The sequence below is a fragment of the Diceros bicornis genome, chromosome 9 (assembly GCF_020826845.1).
Source record: "Diceros bicornis minor isolate mBicDic1 chromosome 9, mDicBic1.mat.cur, whole genome shotgun sequence".
Classification (NCBI taxonomy): Eukaryota; Metazoa; Chordata; class Mammalia; order Perissodactyla; family Rhinocerotidae; genus Diceros; species Diceros bicornis.
The window spans coordinates 81,247,644-81,268,571 of NC_080748.1; positions in this window are offsets into that span (position 1 = coordinate 81,247,644).

Consider the following 20,928-nt stretch of genomic DNA (forward strand, 5'->3'; position numbering starts at 1 on the left):
CCCCAAAAATCTCAAATTACTTGAATCATGGGGAAAGTAAAAACAACGACAATGTATACATGGATAATGTTGGAGAAAGTATTACATACGTAATGCCAAACTGCCAACAGAAAATGAGTTTTTCACTGAATATGAATTTTTGTTACTGTCACTAACAAAGGATCATCGATCTCTTGGTTTCATTAATTAACAAATTTTCTTTTCATGCTTTCTGATCTCTAGACACAGCAAAAGTCCCTCAAGAATGGACTGAATTGACCTGATTTGCTGGTTCCCAAATCTAGGTTTAAGAAGGTTTGAGATGGGAAGGGGGAATATCCTGAGAATCCTAATACCTTGTGCTTCTCCTTAGAGCCTTGGGCTTTCATTTCAGAGGGCTCTTTTTCTTGCAGGTAAAATGGTATTTCTTATGGCAGCCCTAGCAAGCTGATACACTCCCCGCTTGCTTTCTGTTCATAGCTGAACTCCTTTGCCCCATCCAGCACCATGTCCTAAGTAGCTTTTGGAATGTGGAATTTTCACAGTTAGAGATTTATCTGTATGTGCAGTTTACACATTTGTTTCCTTGATTTTAGAATGGAATTTAATCATAAAATAATAATAATAATAAGCATATATAAACCCCAAATAACTTGCTATTCATTTTATGTTAGATACAATGTTTTCTATTCAGATTAACCTACATTTTCTGAAAGATTGAAAATGGCTTACAACCAAAACTGCATATATAATCCTCCCAGTGGTAAGGATAGAAGGTTAGAAATCGTGGAGTAGGAGGAGATGGAAGATAACAAAAGAAATGAAGAGTAAGAACAATTATAGGAATTGGGCGGAAAGTCTAGGGCTCTGAGGCTCTGTTTCCAACACGGAAACAAATAAGCGTAGGTTATTTGATAGATTCAAAAAAATCTATGAGATATTATGGAACTCAAAAAATTTCTATGACCTCGTGGGGATTATAAATTAATAGTGTTGAAATACTGAAACCGAAATTTTCAGTTCCCGAATTATTAGCACTAAATGAATAACCTTCAATTCAATAACTTTTAGTACTTTCTTGGAATAAATAAATCTGAGATGTATAAACATTTCTTCAACCTATCACACAGACCTCACTGTCACTCTCAGGTTTCAGAGAATACCACATTAAAAAGATCTTGTACCACAATGACACATCAAAAGAAAGCCCATTACGGTATAATATCCTAAACAAAGATGCATTTGCTTGTCCAAACAGGACAAGATCTTCCTTAATTTTAGTTCTCTTGAGATGGTTTCCAAATGATTTCTCATGCGTATGATTAAAAACAAAAACTAATTTTATGTTGACGTTGGCCTCCACACCTGCTCCCCTGCTCCGCCCCTCTCAGTTCACAGCAACTCCACCCTCTGGCTGCCTGGGAATCATACTCGACTACACAATTTCTCTCACACCTTGTATCCAATCCAAAATGAAATTCTGTTAGTTCACCTTCAAAATATATCCAAATGTAACCACTTCTCTTTACTTTCATTGCTACAATCCTTGGGTACCATAATCTATGATCGGGATTATTGCAATGGCCCCCAACAACATGTCTCCCTGCTTCCAACCATTGTCTCCTCACAGTCTGCACTCCATTCAGCAGCCGGAGAGATCCTGTTAAATCATAAGTCAGATCATGTGACTCCTCTACTTAAAACCATCCTATGATTTCTCATTTCATTCAGAGTGAACTACAAAGTCTCTTTAACGACCTACAAGGCCCTTCCCAATCTAGCCCCTTGTTATTCCTCCATCACATCTCTTTCTTTCTTCCCCCACACACTCCTCTCCACTCCATCAGCCAACTTGTTATTCCCAAAATGGTCAGGCTTGCTTCTACCTCAGAGCATTCTTATTGCCTGTTCCCTTTGCCTAGAATCATCTTTCTCCCCCAAAATCAGCATAACCAGTTTCCCTACCTCCTTCAGCTTAGCTTAAATGGCACTGTCTCAGTGAGTCCCCCATCTCTCCTGTGTAACAATACAACCCCACCTCTACCTCATGTTCTTGTTACCCTTACTCTGTTCTTTCTCTAATAGCACTTAACTCCTAACATACTATGTAATTTCTAACATGCTATATAGAAATAACAATTTCTAACACACTATGCACTGTACCTATTTATTATATTTATAGTGTCTTCACCCACAAGAATGTGAGTTCCACAAAGGTAGGAATTTTTGCCTATTTTATTTGCCAATATATCCCCAGAGTTTAAAATAATGCCTACACATAAAGGAACTAAATAAAAAATTGTTGAATTTGTTAAACCTTTCTGCAAACCTCTCAAGTTCAGTTTTTCAGCATAACAGAAGTTTCTGCAGATTAGGAATTAAATATTTTGTTTACTTGCTTTCTTTCCATAGTACTTTCTGAACAATAGGAAACTTGAAGCAGCCAAACACATCAGTGGAAACTCCAACACTCATTCAATTATTTAGATCTGCGGTCTGTCTCAAAAGTACACTAAACATGATTTTTCAGAAAGAGTAGGGTCCTGGACAAAAACTTCCCCTATCCCATTATATAAGTTCTTTGTGTCTTCTCCAAACACCCAGGATCTTCTTATTTCTATCTGGCTATGTAGAGGTCAACACATGTAGTTCATAGATCTGCCTGTCCTCTAAGAACCTCCAAGTAACTCAATTCTTGGCAAGACCCTCCCCTCAACCTTTTGCCTTTGTGCTCAGGGCAGTTGCATGCAGTAAGGTATTTTGGAGGAAAACAGCCTTTTTAAGAGTAGCTATTTTAAGATGTAAATGGCTAATAGGGTTAACCCTTCCTAGGACCATTGCATTTTAAAAAGAGAATTTGTAAACCCAGCTGAATGTCTACTTGTGTAATGCACAGGAGACAAACTTCGGATATTCTTTTCCACTCCTGGCCCTATCTGGTATGCACGACAAGATTCTCTAACATAGCACCTATTTCTATAAGACTGCAAATCTCTGAAAAACATGGTCAAGCTTCTGGATACTTAGAAGTCTACCTATTCTTTAATACCATTGCTGAACATGATCACAACAACAAGAAAAACATCTCATGTTAGTATTTGAGCTTATTTTGGATATGTTTATATTCATGGTCAAAACATCTTGAAGAAAAGTAAATGCATATATTCTTTCAGTCTGATGTTTGGTCTACATGTAAGTATAAGAGGGAAGAGAATGAGAAGGAAAATAAATTTGAAAAAATATGGTGTTTAGTGTTATATAAGCTAAATGGATTGGGGTGAATTATTATATTTATCCTTAATCCTTATTGCATTGACATTGCATATAAGCCTAACCGAAGCACATTTGTGTGCCCGACTCTTTTAGAAGTTTTATAAGCATTTCTTATTGGCATGAGTTTGCTGCATTCTAAACAGTCCTTCAACTTACATGTGCTTGAAAGGTCAAATGAAAATCTTAATGGTGCTAAATAATATTTTAACAACATTATGTGCATATTAATTAAATAACTAGAATACAGAAAATGCAAATAGATTACTCATTTCTTCAACAACTTTTATTGACTGGAGAAGTTACTAGTCTAGATGGTTAATCAGTGTCTTTGGATTGTTAAAGATATTTTTCCATTGCTATTGTTGGGAAATTGTTGATTTGATTTATTACAATTATTTATTTCTAGCCTGTAATTAAAAATTACATATTTTCCACCATGCTGTGTGAGAAAGGCAAACAACAAATCCAAACCTGAATTTGTAATCATTGGAGTTTGTTGAAGGTGGTAGAATTCCTTGAAAAAAAAAAAAGCACTGTATAAAAGTGGAGTTTTTTTACTGCATATAAAGACTTAATGCAATATTTTAGTGAAACAGCATAGAGTAATGACCACAAAAACACATTTTGTAGATATACTAACCCAGGCTCACGAGATGGGTTTAGCAACAGACTGGAGATGACAGAAGAAAGGGATAGTGAACTTGAAGATAGATGAGTAAAAATTATCTAATTGGAGAAAGAGAGAAAAATAGGCTAACAAAACAATGAATAGAGCCTTAGTGACATATGCCATAATATCAAGCGTCTAACATACTCATAATTGGATCCCAAACAGGGAAGGAAGAGAGAATTGGGAAGGAAAAGTATCTGAAGAATTAATGGCAAAATTTCCTAAAGTTAGTGAAAAACATCAATTTATAGATCCAAGAATCTCAGTGAACTCCAAGAAGAATGAACACAGAGAAAAACACACTGTATTAGTTTGCTAGGGCTGCCATAACAAGACACTACTACTGGGTGGCTTAAACCACAGAAATTTATTTTCTCACAATTCTGGAGGCTAGAAGTCTGAGATCAAGATTTGGTTTCTTCTGAGGCCTCTCTCCTTTGTTTGCAGATGGCCATCTTCTTGCTGCGTCCTCACATGGTCTTCCCTCTGGGAATGTACACGTCTGGTGTTTCTCTCTGTTTCCCAATTTCCTCTTCTTTTTTTTTTTTTATTGTAGTAACATTGGTTTATAACATTATATAAGTTTTTTTAATTACATTTTTTTTTTTACTTTTCTTTTTATTTTTTTTAATTTATTTATTTTTGGTGAGGAAGGTTAGCCCTGAGCTAACATCTGTTGCCAATCTTCCTCTTTTTGCTGAGGAAGATTCGCCCTGAGCTGACATCTGTGCCCTTCTTCCTCTATCTTGTATGTGGGATGCCGCCACAGCATGGTTTGGTGAGCGTTGTGTAGACTCCATCCCCGGGATCCAAATCTGTGATGGACCACCGAAGCAGAGTATGAAATCTTAACCACTACACCACCACTCTGGCCAGTTTCCTCTTCTTATAAGGACACCAGTCAGATGGGATTAGGGCCTACCCCAATGGCCTCATTTTAACTAAATCACATCTTAAAATGCCCTGTCTCCAAATACACACATTCTGAGGTACCGGAGGTGAGGGCTTCAATACAGGAATTTAGGGAGGACACAACTCAGCTCATAACACACATATAACCATATTACAGTCAAACTGCTGAATACCAAAGATAAGGAGAAAATATTGAAAGCACTCAGAGGAAAAGAGACGCATAACTTATACAAGAGCAATGATAGAAATGGCAGCTGACTTTTCATAAAAAAAAAAAAAAGGCTTGGGATAATGGAATGACATCTTCAAAGTATTGGGGAAAAAATTATCATTTCAGAATTCGATATCCTACAAAAATATGCTTAAAAATTAGAATAAAATAAACACATTTTCAAATAAACATAATCTGAAAAAATTTATCAACAGCAAACTTGAACCTCTAAAGGGAGTTCTTTAGGTCGAGGGGAGATTTGAACCTACACAAAAGAATGAAGAGCACCAAAAATAGTAAATATTTGGGTAAATACAAAAGACTACCTTTTTTCTCTTAGTTGCTTCTAAAGACAATTGAATATGAAAAACAAAAATATTAACATTGTACTCTGGGATTTTTTTAATGTATTTGAATGCAAGATATATGGCAACAACAGAGCAAAGGATGAAGGGGTAAATGAAATTCTGTAGTTATAAGGATTTTACATTTTTTGTAAAATGTTACAATATTAATTCTAACCAGACTATGATAAGTTAAGAGTGAATATTATAATTCCCAGAGCAACCACTAAAAAATGATGTAAAGAGACATAGCTTAAAAACCAATAGAGGAATTAATGAGCGCTAAAACATATTCAATTAGCCCATAAAAAAAGAGGAAGAAAAAAAGAAAACCAAAAACAGATGGGAAAATTAGAAAATAAATCACAACACAGACATAAACCCAACTATATCAATAATTACATTAATTGTAAATGAACTGAACATTCCAACCGAGTAGGAAACTCTCAGACTGGGGGGTGAGGCTGACAAGCTAAAACCAATGATTTGCTCTCTGTAAGAGACACTTTAATGTAAAGACAGGTTAAAAGTAAAATGATGAGAAAATACACCATGCGAACACTAAGCCTAGAAAGTTTGTGTGAACAAGGAGCTGAGGTCCTTTTTTTCTACACATTTATGAAGTTTTTGCAGTCTTATTTTTTTTTGGAAATAAAACTTTTCCTTTTCCCATTTTCCTCAATGGTTTCCTATGAAGAATGGAGACTGATAGGAAGAGGGCATGAGGGAAATTTCTGGGCGGAAGGAAATGTTTTATATCTTGATTGGGTTTTGATTAGAAGGGTGGAATGTATTTGTCAAAACTGATCAAATCACACACTCAACATCTGTGTATTTCACTGTCTATAAATTATTCCTCAGTTAAAAAAGAGAAAAAGAGACTGGAAGACCGATCAACTAATAGCAATGGATATACTTCATTTGGATCCCGAATTAAATTTTAAAAACCTAAAAATTGGGATATATTAAAAAATTGAAATGGAAAGCTTAGTATCTGATGACAATAAGAAATTTTTCTTTGCTTTAGCTGAATAACGGCATTTTGTTTTACTTTTGTTTTTTAGAGTTTTATCTTTCGGAGAAACATTTTGAATATTTACTGGTGAAGTGATCTAATATCTGGGATTGAATTAGTAATAGTAAGAGAGAAGTTAGTAGTGGATGGGAGGATACACAACACCAGATTGTTCAAGAGGTAATGACTGTTGAAGCTGGAAGATGGATACACAAGGGTTTAGCAAACTATTCTGTCTACTTTTTAGAATTCTCTATAATAAAAACATTAAAAAAAGAACAAACAAATAAAAATCTTCTGCCTTTGTACATAGTTTTTTTCTAACTAAACGTTCTTTTCAGCCATTCTCCCATTTAAAGTATGGCAAACTGCTTCTCTTGCTTTAAATTCCATCTCAGATATCAATTCTTTGTTAATCATTTACTCTGTCCTCATTCTTCCTCAAGCATAATTAGTGACTGCTCCCCAATGATTTTCATTACTCTGCATTAATGGGACCATGTTTCCCTTCAAACCAACGTTGTCTTCAAAGTGAGGGAGCAACAGCTCCAGAGAGATTCTTGAGTCCAGAAAAAAAGCCAAGTGATTTTTAACATTAATGAATCCCTATATGCATCATCAAGGAAAATCTTCTTTTAATAAATATCAAATATCATTTATATGCTTGATTGCAACAGTGTTTAAGCACTAATCCACAAGATTCAAAGCCATAGTTATCTGGGAGGCAAAAAATTTCAATAATTTAACCACACACATTATGGAACAGATGCACACACACAATCACAAGGCACACTCACACACATGCATTCACACACACAGTGGTTAATGAATGGTAACAGCATGGATGATGGATTACATAGGACTTTTAATGTCTTTTTCAAATCATTTCTCTCTCTGAATGTTTGCAACTATTATTAATTACCATTATAACCAGAAGAATGAATAAAACTATTTTTTAAAGTCAGATGGATGATTATCTTTTAATCAGATTATGATAAGAATAAATGACTATTCATTAGACTCAAGATAGGGAAGATATCGAAATACAGTTAAAGACATTTGAACAAATCCAATGATAGCATGACTAATGTTGGGACAACTGTCATTGTGTGTCTCCTGTATGACACAGTGTGAAGTACACAGCATCAGTTATAAAAAATCTCTTGCCAGAAATGTTTAATCTGAATGCAATCAAACTTTTAAACCTAAATTCCAGTTAATAGGATATATTGTGGATAAAGAAACAAATTAAATACCACCATGAGGAGTCAGTTACGACAATCCAGAAGGCCAGACATTCTACAGGAAAACAATCCAGGTCTCTTCAACATATGGATGTCAAGTGGGAAGATTAGGAGGGGAGGGATTCACACCAAATGGAATGTGGAAACCTTGATTGTAAAACCGTAAAAGACATTTTGAGGACAAATGAGGGAAAGACGAGTATGGATTGGATGTTAGATTTAGATGCTATTAAGGAATTGGTGCTAATTTTGTTAGATGTCATTATACAATTGTGACCATGTAGGGATATGTTCTTGTTTCTCTGCAGTGCAACCTGAAGTATTACTGTCAGTAATTTAATATATACAGCAAAAAACAATAGGGCAAAAATTAAATCTAAGTAATATGGTGGTAGGCTGAAAAATGGTTGGTCCCCTAAAATGTATCCACATTCAATTCCTGGAACTCTGGAATGTTACCTTATGTGCCAAGAAAAAGAGATCTTTGAAGATGTGATTATGATAAATTTGACCTGGGGAGATTATCCTGGATTATCCAGGTCATTATCCTGGATTATCCAGGTCAGCCCTCAGTGCAATCACGTGGATCCTTGTGAAAGGGAGCCAGAGGGATATTTGACGCTTTACAGAGGAAAGAGTGAGGGGAAGATGGAGAAGAGAGATTTGAAGATGCTGGCCTTGAAGACCAGAATGATGTGGCCACAAGCCAAGGAATACCAGCAGCCACCAGAAACTGAGAGGGGCTAGGAATAAATTCTCTCCTCGAGTTCCCTGGCAACACCCTGATTTCAGGCAGGTGATACTGATCTCAGACTTCTGGCCTCCAGAACTGTAAGAGAATAAATTTCTGTTGTTTTAAGCCACCATGTTTGTGGTAGTTTGTTACAGCAGCCACAGGAAACTATATGTATTTATGGGAGGTTACTACAATTTTATCTTTCTGAATGCTTGAAATTCTTCATAATAAAAAAATTCAGGTCCATAGATGCTTTGTTCTTAAGAACATTTTGTAGCTGTTTCAAGAAGAAACAATATTATTTAAAACTTCTTCAGAGAAGATAATGCGTACACCAAAATACAGCCGTTAACATCAGCTCATTGTCTAGATTATCTGATATTAATGACACACAAAATTTTAGAATCATCATTTTCTCTTTTCTTATTTAAAAACATCTTTCTTATTTGACAATTATTAAATTATATGCAAGCTGTGTACTATATCATGGAGATAAAATATGTGGGAGCTAATTTTTCCAGAACCAATTATACCCAAGTGATATGAAAAATGGCATTTGTATGCTTGGCGATTTTTTTAATATTGTGGATTACAAGTCACTTTTAATTTGTAAACTATATTTTTTGTGAATTTCCTCTCCTCCAAAAATTATAACATAAGTTATCTGAATTTAATTCCATAATTAGAGTGTATTTTGGCAAAGAAAGATATTGGCATGAAATAAAACTTGTGGTTCAGGAAAGCATGGAAACCCCTTTAAGTGATCTATCGTATTTTGTATGAGCTTTTCTTTTCCCATATCACAAGATATTTTGGCATGGAATTTAACAACTTAGCAAGAGCAGATGAACTGTTATATCATCACACATTAAAGGAAGACAGCACAGAATATGTGTAACTTATAATGAATTTTCAAATTAATTTCCTTTTTTAATGGCACTGCATTGTGCAATGTCGATACACTAGTAAATGGTTGGCACAGATGTACAAGAGTGATCCAATAGAAATTTAGGCGCAGCTTGAAAAGAAAAATTATCCACTCACCCTTTTTTAAGCCAACTTTTTTTTCTAAGAAAGAGCACATATTTTAATCTGTTTGTGTATGAAATAGAATTATAGGTAGGGAATTGGGAATGAAAGGAGCTGGAAGTGGAGTGAAGTTGTGGAAATATTTAAAGACAGTGGATAATCCGAAATGTAATTGAATTTGGAATGCAAATTCACTCTTACATTTTAATGTACATGTGTCTGATGTTCTTGTAATTCACAACACTTAAACAAAATTACAAATCCACATTTCAAGGACAGCTAAGTCTTGAGTTGCTGGGAAAATGCCCACCTTTCTCCAGTTTCCTGTATATTCACTTTCTCTCCACTTTCCAGTCTATGTTAGGAAGAACTAGCACATCTGTCAGATTGACATGAGGCACCAGCTGCCGAGCAAACCACTTCTCCCTCAAGATCGCCGTCCCAGACTCTCCCTCTATGAGTGGTAGAAAGGGTAAACTCACGTTTCCAGATACACGTGGTTAACAGTTTGACTGTATCTGTGCCAGAAGTTCTGCTTGATTTGGCGTGCAGTGTACCAGGGACCCCTCATAGGCAAATCAAAATACATGTCAAACCACAGAGTGGACCCATGTATGAGGATTGTCAACATTTCCAAATCGTCTTGGAATTGCCTTGTACAAGGAGAGTGTTACAAATTGACGGAAGCAATATCTTCAAGTCCAATTCAATTCTGCTGCCATGTCTGAGTATTTTGTATAAAGAGTCCCAGTCTGGGGGCCGGCCCTGTGCCTTAGAGCTTGAGTGCACCCACTCCCCTACTGGCAGCCCCAGTTCGGATCCCGGGCATGCACCGACGCACCACTTGTCTGGCCATGCTGAGATGGCATCCCACATACAGCAACTAGAAGGATGTGCAATTATGACATACAACTATCTACTGGGGCTTTGGGGAGAAAAGGGAAAAAAAAGGAGGAGGATTGGCAATAGATGTTGTCTCAGGGCTAGTCTTCCTCAGCAAAAAGAGGAGGATTGGCATGGATGTTAGCTCAGGGCTGATCTTCCTCACCAAAAAAAAAAAAAAAAAAAGAGTCCCAGTCTAATGAAATATGGAAGCATAAAAGAACTATATGAAGCACATGATACAATTCTACTGAGTAACATATAAAGGTTCTAATTTGTTTATGAACTGAAGTACTCAATATTATAAAGACATATATTCTCCACTAATTAATGTTTGAATTGAGATTGACTATAATCAAATTTCTAAAATAATTTTTTTTAGAATTTAATAAAATTTTTCCAAAGCTTATTTGGAAAGGTATATTTTCAAATAAGCAGAAAAATTCTCAGAAACAAAGAAGTTAGCAGAATTCTAAATAGTAATTTAAATGGTGTGATGATGATGATGCAGAGAAAGAGCGATGGGAGAAAATAGAGAGTCTGACTAGAAACAACTACATATGTGGATACAGCATACAATAAAAATGGTATTGCAAATGAATGCGAGGAAATACATTTATTATTTACAATGTTGGCAGCAGAGCTCACTAGCCATTTGAAAAATAAGTGAATAAATCTGCATTTTTACCTCACTTTCCAACACTAAAATAAAATCCAGATGGAACAAATACTTAAAGGTAAAACATTAAGATAATGGAAGAAAAAATGTCTGAATATTTTTATAGTTTGGCATGGTAAAAGTTTGCTAAGCCCAATGCAAAGGCTATGAAGTAAAAGATATATACATACAACTTACGTAAATATATATAAATTATATAAATATACATAATATAAATATATCTTATGTAAATATGTATCTAAAATTGGAAATTAATTCTGTGCCAAAAAATAAACTTTAAAAAGCAAAGGGAAAAACTGAGAAAAATATTTACAACATATCTGACAACAGCTAATTTTCTTGATATTATGAAACCTTCTCATAAGTCAAAAGGGAAGGGAAGCCTGATCTATTTTTAAGTGGGCAAGGGATATAAAGAGTCATTTCACAGAGGACAAAATAGAAGCGGTCATTAATCATTTGGGAACCTAATCAAACTCACAAATAATTAAATTCAAATAACAATAAGATATCATTTTTCAACTATCAAATTGGTAGTGGTTAAAAGATTAATAATTCCCGGTGTTGGCAAGAATATGGGAAAACAAGTTCTGTCATATGCTGGTAGTGGGAGTATAAAAATTTGCTAATTTTTTGGAAGGAAAAATTGCAACATCTATTAAAATGTTTAACATTCGTATTCTTTAACTAACAATTTCACTTCTAAGAATTTATCCAATTGAAAAATTCACACAAATATATGAAAAAATATGGACGTTCTTTGCAACATGCTTTATAATGGTGAAAAAATTAAGAACTATCTGAATTTTTATCAATAAAGGATAATTAAACATGCTGACACGGAATGACATCCAAGACATATTGCAAAGTATAAAAAAAGGTAATTGTCAAATTAGATTACTCTATGAAACCGTTTTTGTTAAGAAATTATCTATACGTTTGAATATATATGTATATGCAGCATACGTATATACAAATCTGAAGTAATATACATCAAACTTAACAACAGTGGTTTCTGAATATTAAAATTACGAAAGACATTCAGGGCAAACTTGGGGTGTAGAAATCGAGAGAGTCAACTAGAAGAACCAACTCAGGATGGAAAAAACAAACAGACCAGGACAGAGGCACCACCCTAGTATAACGAACTCAAAATAAGGAGCCCTGAGTCAGCAGTGTGTTCCTCCCTCTCCTTGTCCCACCCCTGCCCTCACGCCCCCTCCCCCTTCCTCTGATTCTCTGTCCTGATGTCCCTGAAAGGCTGAGCCTGGGGACTTCCTGTGGGCTGCAGGCAGTGGGAGGCACTTGTGGGAAACTGAAGCACAAGAGACATCAGGGTATTTCTTCCCCATTTCCTTCCTGTTTGATGCTGTGTCTTATCAAATAAAAATAAAATTCAGACTTAGTAAGGAGATTTTATTCAAAAGGCTTTCTGCAGGAGGGGGTAAGGGGACTATTGCAAAAGGGAGAATGTCACGACCATAAGATCTGCAGGCGTCCCCAGAGTTAGGCAAAAAGGAGTTTCCTTTTGTAGAGAGGAGTAAATAAGGCTAGAAAGACCCAGTGTGGGGGGTGGGGTGAGAAGGGGCATAGTCAGATGTAGATCAGAGAATGTTTTACTCAGAAGTCAGCCTGTGCCCAGGAGGGGCCGTCTACTGGCTCAGGCTGAGGGTGGCCCAAAGTTCAGGCACCTGGGGCAGGAGAGAAGCTTAACCAAAGTCTGATTAACATGCATTTTGTTCCCATTGATCAGTGGGGACAAAATCATTCAGCTAATCATTTATGAGGCAAAGAATGGGAATTTGGAGGGTCTGCATCTGGCCTTGTTGTAGGCAGACAAAGGAGGCATCCCTGAGTCTCAGCTAGTCACCTGGGCAAGGTGGTTCCTTGCAGAAAGCTGTTTCCCGGAACACAAAGGATAGGAGATCCGTCAACCTCCGCTGTTTCCCAGGATCGCAGGGCCTGGGTACAGTTCAAGATGGTAGGTCCCTAACAGCACCTGCATCTCTGCCACCAGAGCTCTCTCAGGGGCCTCCTCCCCAGCTCCAGGTCACCAGGCCTTGGCAACATATCCTCACCTTGCCTCCTCAGCCCTAGAGATTGGGGGCCTCCCACAATTGCTGATCTCTAGGAGCCTCAACATCCCTGTCAGATCCCTTAACCCTTCTCTGTACCTGTCCTTCATAAAGGTCTCATCATTTGTTCTGAGTTTAATCCTACGTCCTGCTGTGACCCGGGGGGTTTCTAACAACCACGTACAAAATTGACACTACTCTCCATTTTTTGGCGTAAAGTTTCTTTTGGATAGGATAGCAGGTTACAGGATAAATAAGGCAGAAGTTGAGGTGCCAATATAGACAAGAGATTGAACCTGAAGTAACCCTGTTTTATTTATTCTAGAAAACTTCCTAAAATATCATAACTGCATCATGGTTAATACATTGTGAAATGATCCTAATTAGCTTTCCGCTTAAACATGATACTTAATCATGAGTTCATCATTATCAAAAAAAGCATTTATGAGGCACCTGTGGGAGAAAATAATAATTAGAAGCATAAAAACAAATGAATAAATAGGGCAGGGGGCCTTTGGGGGCCCTTGGTCCAGGGAAGGCAGGATTTGGTTGTTGTTTTTCAATGCATCACCCCACTCCAGGCCAAAGCCGAGAGAGGAGAGAAATTGAGAGCCATGTCTGCTCTCTTAGCTTGTCTCCCTCCTTCCTCTCCCTCTGCGAGAGGAAAGAAGCTTTTCTTTTCTTTCTGTTACATCACGCTTTCCTTCTTGTCTCCAGAAAAGCCTTCTTGGCTCTTCTAAACAGCCAAAAACTCTATCAACCAAGGTCTCCAAGCCCAGTTGTTAATATGGCAACTGTGGAAATACATGAATTTGGAAAATCCATTCTCAAGATAACAGCTGGACTTAGAGGACTATTGTTTTCCAAAACACTTCAATTTTGAACATCAAGAGCTGAGCATCTCCTTAGTCTTTCCCTTTGCACCCCGTTGGTAACAAATCCCCACCTCAATCTAAGCAGAGGATGTTGGAGCGATGTAGATTCGAGTCTCATATTCACTACGGCGAAAGAGAAGAGCTCACAAAACAATCTTTGAATATTACCGCCATTATGTATCCAAGCAAAGCATGGCATCTGAATTTGAAACATGCTTGCGGCAATTATGAGTCTTCAAGATCCCCTCAACCACGGACAGAGAGCAGTGAGATACGAGCTCATCCTCACGTGTGATGAAGTGTACCTTTTGTTGTGATCAATTAAGACAAGAGAAGAAGGTGCAGGACTAACACACAACAGAATTACAATTCCGTTTACACAGCCATCAATTACATTTACAGATCTATCCCAGCTAAAGTTTGCGTGGTGTTTTTGTTTGACGGAACAGCCATAAACCAACAAGAATTACCAATACTTAGTAGATACAAAAAAGTCAGACAGCAAAGCCCCCAGAGACCTAACATCATACTGCAAGACATTTGCAGTATGAAAATATGAAAATGAGATGGGTTTGTAGCCTTTGAACACACAGCCTCAGAGGCATCCTGCAGAGTATATTCACAATCACTCTTGGAAGCTTTTGCATTCAAAGGGAGCGTGAGATTCATGTCTCTCCACTTGTCTATGTAGTTTTACGCAACGGAGAATAGGAATAGAATAACAGAGCAATAGAAATTAAGTTTATGAAGTTTCATAGTTGTAGCAAAGAGTTTCTGAATCTCAAGACTGAACTTTAATCATTGAAAACAAGACAGAAAACAGTGTTTGCTTTGACACACAGAAGAAACCAGTGTCAAGCCAGAAAAAAGAGAAGCATGGACCTGGGATACTATTTGTCCAAACTCTGAAAGCTTCGATAATCTTGAAACTTACGTCCGCTGATGCCAAATAGTCATCAAGTGGCAGCATCCAATTCCAGAATTCCCCTCAGTGCCATCAATACGTGATCTTCCCAAACCCCTCTTACTTGCTAGAAATCCAGGACCTGTTTCCTCAAGTTGAACTATCAATGGGTTTTTGGCAGGTTCATCGTGAAGGACAGCCTTCCATTTCTGCAAATACACTAAAGTAGCCTCAAATAATGGGATCGTGCAGATCGTCGGGGTCAGGGGTGCAGATCGTCGGGGTCAGGGACTGAGGGCCTGCAAGTAACCTCACTATTGAAACATCAGCTTCCAAATGATCCTTCTTGGTAGAGGTTGGACCCTGAAATATAGCAGATGGGACCCATCATCTCACCTAAGATACAGGCTGTTCTGGTTGTCTATTGCATTATAACAAACCACTCAAAAACTGTTGCTTAAAACAGTAATAGTCCTTTATTTTTCTCTCCAATCTGGGACTCAACCAGGCTCAGCAAGGCAGTTCTGGCTCAAGGTCTATCATCTGGCGACAGTCAGAAGGTTCCCCAGGCATGGATCTCCCTGAAGGTTTCTTCACTCACACTGCTGGAGGGAAGACAAATGGCTAGGGGGCGGGGCAGCTGGGCTCCTTGGGTATCACTTCCTCTCAAGCTTCGCATTCTAGTCACAGGAGGGCCTCAGGAGCCCTGACTTCCCCCTGGAATGATGGTCCCAAGAAAAAGTGGTGGAAGCTGTGTGGTCTTTGCTAACCTCACCCCTGGAAGTCATGCAGCGTCACTGTCCAGAATCTCGTTCCTGGAGGCACCCCAAAGGCCCACTCAGATTAAAGGAGAGGGGTCCTGCCTCCACCTCCTGGTGGGTGGTGTTTCAGAGGATTCACAGACCTGTTTCTCAACCACCACACGGGTTGAGACCACCACCTTGCCTTCAGGGAAATCCAGGAAATGCAAAACAACACCACATGATCTGGAAGGAAAGATTTTCTCAAATACCAGGAATATCTGGTGCTTCCTTGAGAGCGAGGCACTCGTAGAGATACCTTGAAAGCGGACAATGCAAATTGAAGACAGACCAGGAGGATGAAAGAAATGAAGCAACCGAGGGCACAATCCAGCCAGTTCTCTCTAAGAGCTGCATCGATACCCATGCAATGAGACGAGAGGTTTTTAGTTAACACGAGATTCTCCAGACAATTATGCCATAAATTATGTATAATTTTCTTCAAGTATTTGTACATGATTTAGCTCTTAAAAACCTCTCTGGAGTTCTGTGTGGTTTATCCCAGAGCATAAATTCAGTTCTTCTCAACTAATCCCTTTGTTTTTCTTATAAACCCCAAGTTAAAAGAACCCCCTTGGATATTACAATAAAAAGTTACCTCAACTTCTGGCAACATCCTAGGGTCCAGATTAAGAAAACAAAGTAGGACCCAGCCCAGAGAGAATGGGGCTCGATTTGGGAGTGTCCTTATTTGTGAGTGTCACCTCTTTTATCAGCATTTCAGGGAAGAAGATATTCAAACCTATGTATATGTTTTGTAAGATGCTATGATGAATATCCAAGGTATTGACTCTACCACCCAGTCATTAAGTTCCTTCAGCTATTTAATCTCAGCTATTACTTTCAAAAAGTTCTGATTCATAAATAACTCCAAAGTGGAGAAAACTGAAATAAAATTCACAGCTGTATTATCATTTGTGTATGATGAGAAATTGGGCAAAACAATTGCTCTTAACCAACTTCTGAATAAATCAGTCTGAAAAATGATAACTCTACAAGCTTATTTCGTGTAAAAATAGGTCACTAATCAGAAAAACCTGTGCTGAAATGTTAAGGCCAGGTGAGTGCTGTTTTCCATTCCAGGATTTTTTCTTTTTTTGCTGTGTTAAACAATGAACTTGTCCAATACTCCCGTTAACCATTACTGTCTTATTTTATAAATGGAAGAATGAATCTATTCATATGACCTGACATCAACCTGGCCAGAGAATGTCCCTCTTTTAACAAAGATGGAAATGTATTTGATTCCTGGTCTTGCATCGGGCCACATCTTAATACAAATGCATGAAGAGCACATCATTTGAAAATTGTTCTCATGCGTTGAACTTAATGATCTAATCACACTTTTGTCATTATTATGAAGAACTAAGACTTGTCAGGTAATGGAATTACATTCAAATAGAAATGCTCATATATTTAATGGCTAATTTGGAAGAACAAGGTTTTAAAATTCAAAATTCGTTTAACAAAGAACTATTGAGCAATTATGTTCATGAATGTAGCACTTTCATGTGAGAATCACCTGAGGATTTTAAACATTAAAAATTTTAGAACACACTCAAAAAAGCCACCTGTTTTGATACACCTGCCCACTATTTGGTTGGTTTCAATCCCAATTTTCCTGCTCTTTCACAGTGTCTTTCAATCCTCTTTTTCCTTAGGAGCAAATCTGTGAGCTCCTGAGTTCACTGTAGGACCTTTGTCTTATCCACCTAAGCCATTCCTCAATACTAGGTCAGCCTACAGGGAAGCGTATCTCCAATCCAAGGCCGTCTCCCTCCTGGGCTTCCTGCTGCATCCAAAATGTGAGCAGAGGTTATTAAAATGTTGAGTCTATCTGCTTCATGTAATGGGATAGGAGTAGATGACAAGTGACGCTCTTTCATGCTTCAGTACCCCAGAGGGTCACAGCTCAGGAAACAGTGGTATGCTGTAGCTGACTCACTGCAGTGGCTCACAAGAGCCAACTGGTAAACTTTCAGGAATTTTGCAAGCAGGCTACTAAACGATTGCTAGCTTGAAACTGACCATGATGAAGATGTTTAGAATATTTCCCTCATGGAAATCCGCAAACACTACAACCAGGGCTTGGGGGGAGGGAAGGGGAGCCGGTTGTTAAACATTTACCAGCACACCACTATGTTAAAGAAGCAATAATTTATTGAGTGTCTCCTGTAGTACATGCCACTTTCATAAATAATAATTGCACTTACAATATTACTGACTATATTCCATATTGTAATAACTTTCTATGGTAACAGATGGGTACTAGACTTATCGTGGTGATCATTTTGTAACGTATATAAACGTCGAATCACTATGTTGTACACCTCAAATTAACATAATATTGTGTGTCAACTATACTTCAATAAAAAAATAAATAATTGCACTTAATTCTCACATCAACACTGTAAAACAGGTGTTGCTATCACCATTTTTTTTTTCAGAGAAGCGAATTGAAGCTCAGAGAAGGAACGTGCCAGAATTTAAACCACTGCCTGGAGGATTATAAAGTCTAAACTAATTGTCCTCTTTACCTCACTAACTTCCAACTGCTTCACCATTTGCTCCCATAGGATTTTAGGTTTGGAGGAAATCTTAAATTTCCTCTAGCCCTATCGGCCAGTCTCACAGATCTGTATTATAACAAACCCAAAAATGGTTGTCCTGCCTATGCTTGAACATTTCCAGTGACAGAAAATTCATGACCTCAGACCATTCACTTTGAAAGCTATTATTTCTAGAAAGTGCTTCCTTATTTTGAATAGAAAACTCCCCTTTGCCTCCAATCATTGCTTCTTGTTCAACATACAGCAAATTTGAGAATGGTAGAAGTTCTTCAGGTTTCTATAAGCCTAGCAACGTAGGAGACCCAGGAATAGAGCAAAAACCAAATGCATTTGTCTCTGCTTTGCGTTTGGCCTTTACGTATATCCCCCACCCATCCTGCAAACTTTCGTTGATCAGTTGATCAGCGATATTTGCCTGACTACACACTGGATATACAAAGAGGAGTAAGACAGCTCCTGGCCGTAAGACGCTCACCGGCCTAGACCCTGCCACTTAAGAGTGTGGTCCTCAGACTGGGAGCAGCAGCACCCAGGAGCTTTCAGAAATGCAGAGCCCAGGTCCCTCTCAGACGCCCAGAACTGCTGAGTCAGAATCTGCTTTTCAGCAAGGTCTCTGAGGGAGTCTTTTGCACCTTAGACGTCGAGAAGTCTTAGCCCCGGCTGGACTGAATGCTTTTCTTCTCTAACGCAATGTGCTTCCATTATTTATATTTTAGTGGGGTTATTTTTCTTAAGATCTACGAAGCACCTACATACTTCTGGAGCTGGTGGTCTTTATCTACATAATTCCCTTCCTGCTTTGAAGTTGGTTTTTCTTTCTTTCTTTTTTGTTTTATCGCGGTCACTTTGGTTTATAACATTATACAAATTTCAGGCGTACAACATTATATTTCAGCTTCTGTATGGACTGCATCATATTCGCCACCAAAAGTCTAGTTTGCATCCGTCACCATACATATTTGCCCTGTCACCCCTTTCACCCTCCCCCCACCCCCTTCCCCTCTGGTAACCACCAACCTATTCTCCGTATCTACATGTTTGTTTACCTGGAAGGTGGTTTTTAAAAAGTAACAAAGTTGTACCACAGATGTTCCATCTTAAATTCACAACATTTGTCAGAGTTCGTGGACACATTTTAATGACTATCGTAAAAAGCTCCCGAAGTACTATGATTCCAGTATATTATGCATGGAGCGTGTCGTATTTGTATAGCTGGATTTGATTGCACGGATATGTTTCTCTGCAGTCTGCGTTCGGAGTTCACCCTTCAGCATTCCTTTGAGGATCTCCTGCAGGGAAGGACACTGCAAACAGAGAAATTCTCTTCTTCATCACAGACTCCGTCAGTACTTGCTTAAGGGAACCACATCAAGACCTGTCCAGAGCCGAGAGAGAGACCTATTTTCTTTTTTTCTCCCCATGGGTTACTAGACGTATTTCTCTCGACTTTGAAGAAATGGCCTTCCCGGGAGTTCACCCCCTAAGAGGTCAGAAGACTTTTCAGTCTGTGATAGTTTACTTAATACCGACACGAGGAAATAAAAGCAAAAAACCATCCACAATAAATACTCATTGCAAAGCAAGACAGAGTTAGAGGCGATATTTTAACCCGGGACCTCTCAGAGCATTTTAAATGCACAGGTTTGCTTGAAGACGTAAAACATCCCAAGGAACCACCCTCTGGTGTACACACACTGCCGTTATAACACAGCACATCTGCTCTCAAACTTCTTCAACCTACAGACATGATATATGCCAGTGATACTAATAGCAACGATATACCCAGGCCCCTTCTTCTAAGGAGGCATTTGTGTTGCTAGGGTACACTATTTTTTTCTCTAATACCTACACGGTAATTAAATTATTCGCAAAAAGTAAGAACAAGATAGTAACATTGTTCATAAGAGATTCTTACGAAACAAGTCATGCGAAACGGCTAAATTTTATCCCCATTTACATCCCAAAGCAGTTTTTTGGTTTTTATTTTCCTCAGTTTTGCTTTCTTTACTTCTTTTTAATTCTTGAAGTAAACAAAACATAATTTACTAGTAATAATACCAAGCCCTGCATTTGCTGTGTGTAAATACCACAGACGGAGGGGCTTAAAACAACAGAAATGTGGGGCCCACCCGGTGGCGCAAGCAGTTAAGTGCGCATGCTCCGCTGCCGCGGCCCGGGGTTCGCCGGATGTTAGCCCAGGGCCAGTCTTCCTCAGCAAAAAAAGAGGAGGATTGGCAGATGTTAGCACAGGGCTGATCTTCCTCACAATAAAAATAAAATAAAATAAAAATAAAACAATAAAAAACAGAAATGTATTTTGTCACAGTTCTGGAGGATGGAAGTCCAAGATCAGGGGTTGGCAGGGTGGGTTCTCCTGTGGCCTCTCCCTGGCTTGCAGAGGGCCGCCCTTTGCTGCCTCCTCACTTAGCCGTCCCTCTGTGCGCTCCCACGCCTGGTGTCTTCCTCTCCTCTAAGGACACTAGTTGTATTGGACGAGGGCCTACCCTAATGGCTTGGTTTTAGCTTCCTCACCTCTCTAAAGACCCTGTCTCCAAATATGGTTACAGTCTGAGGTGCTGGGGGTTGGGATTTCAACCAATAGATCCTGGGGGACACAATTTGCCCATAATACTCTGTATCAGCACTGGGAAGCATGTGAAGCATCATGGGAAGTATATAGGAACTCATTTAACTTCTCTACAAGCATTTGAGGCAGCCAGAGTGAGCACC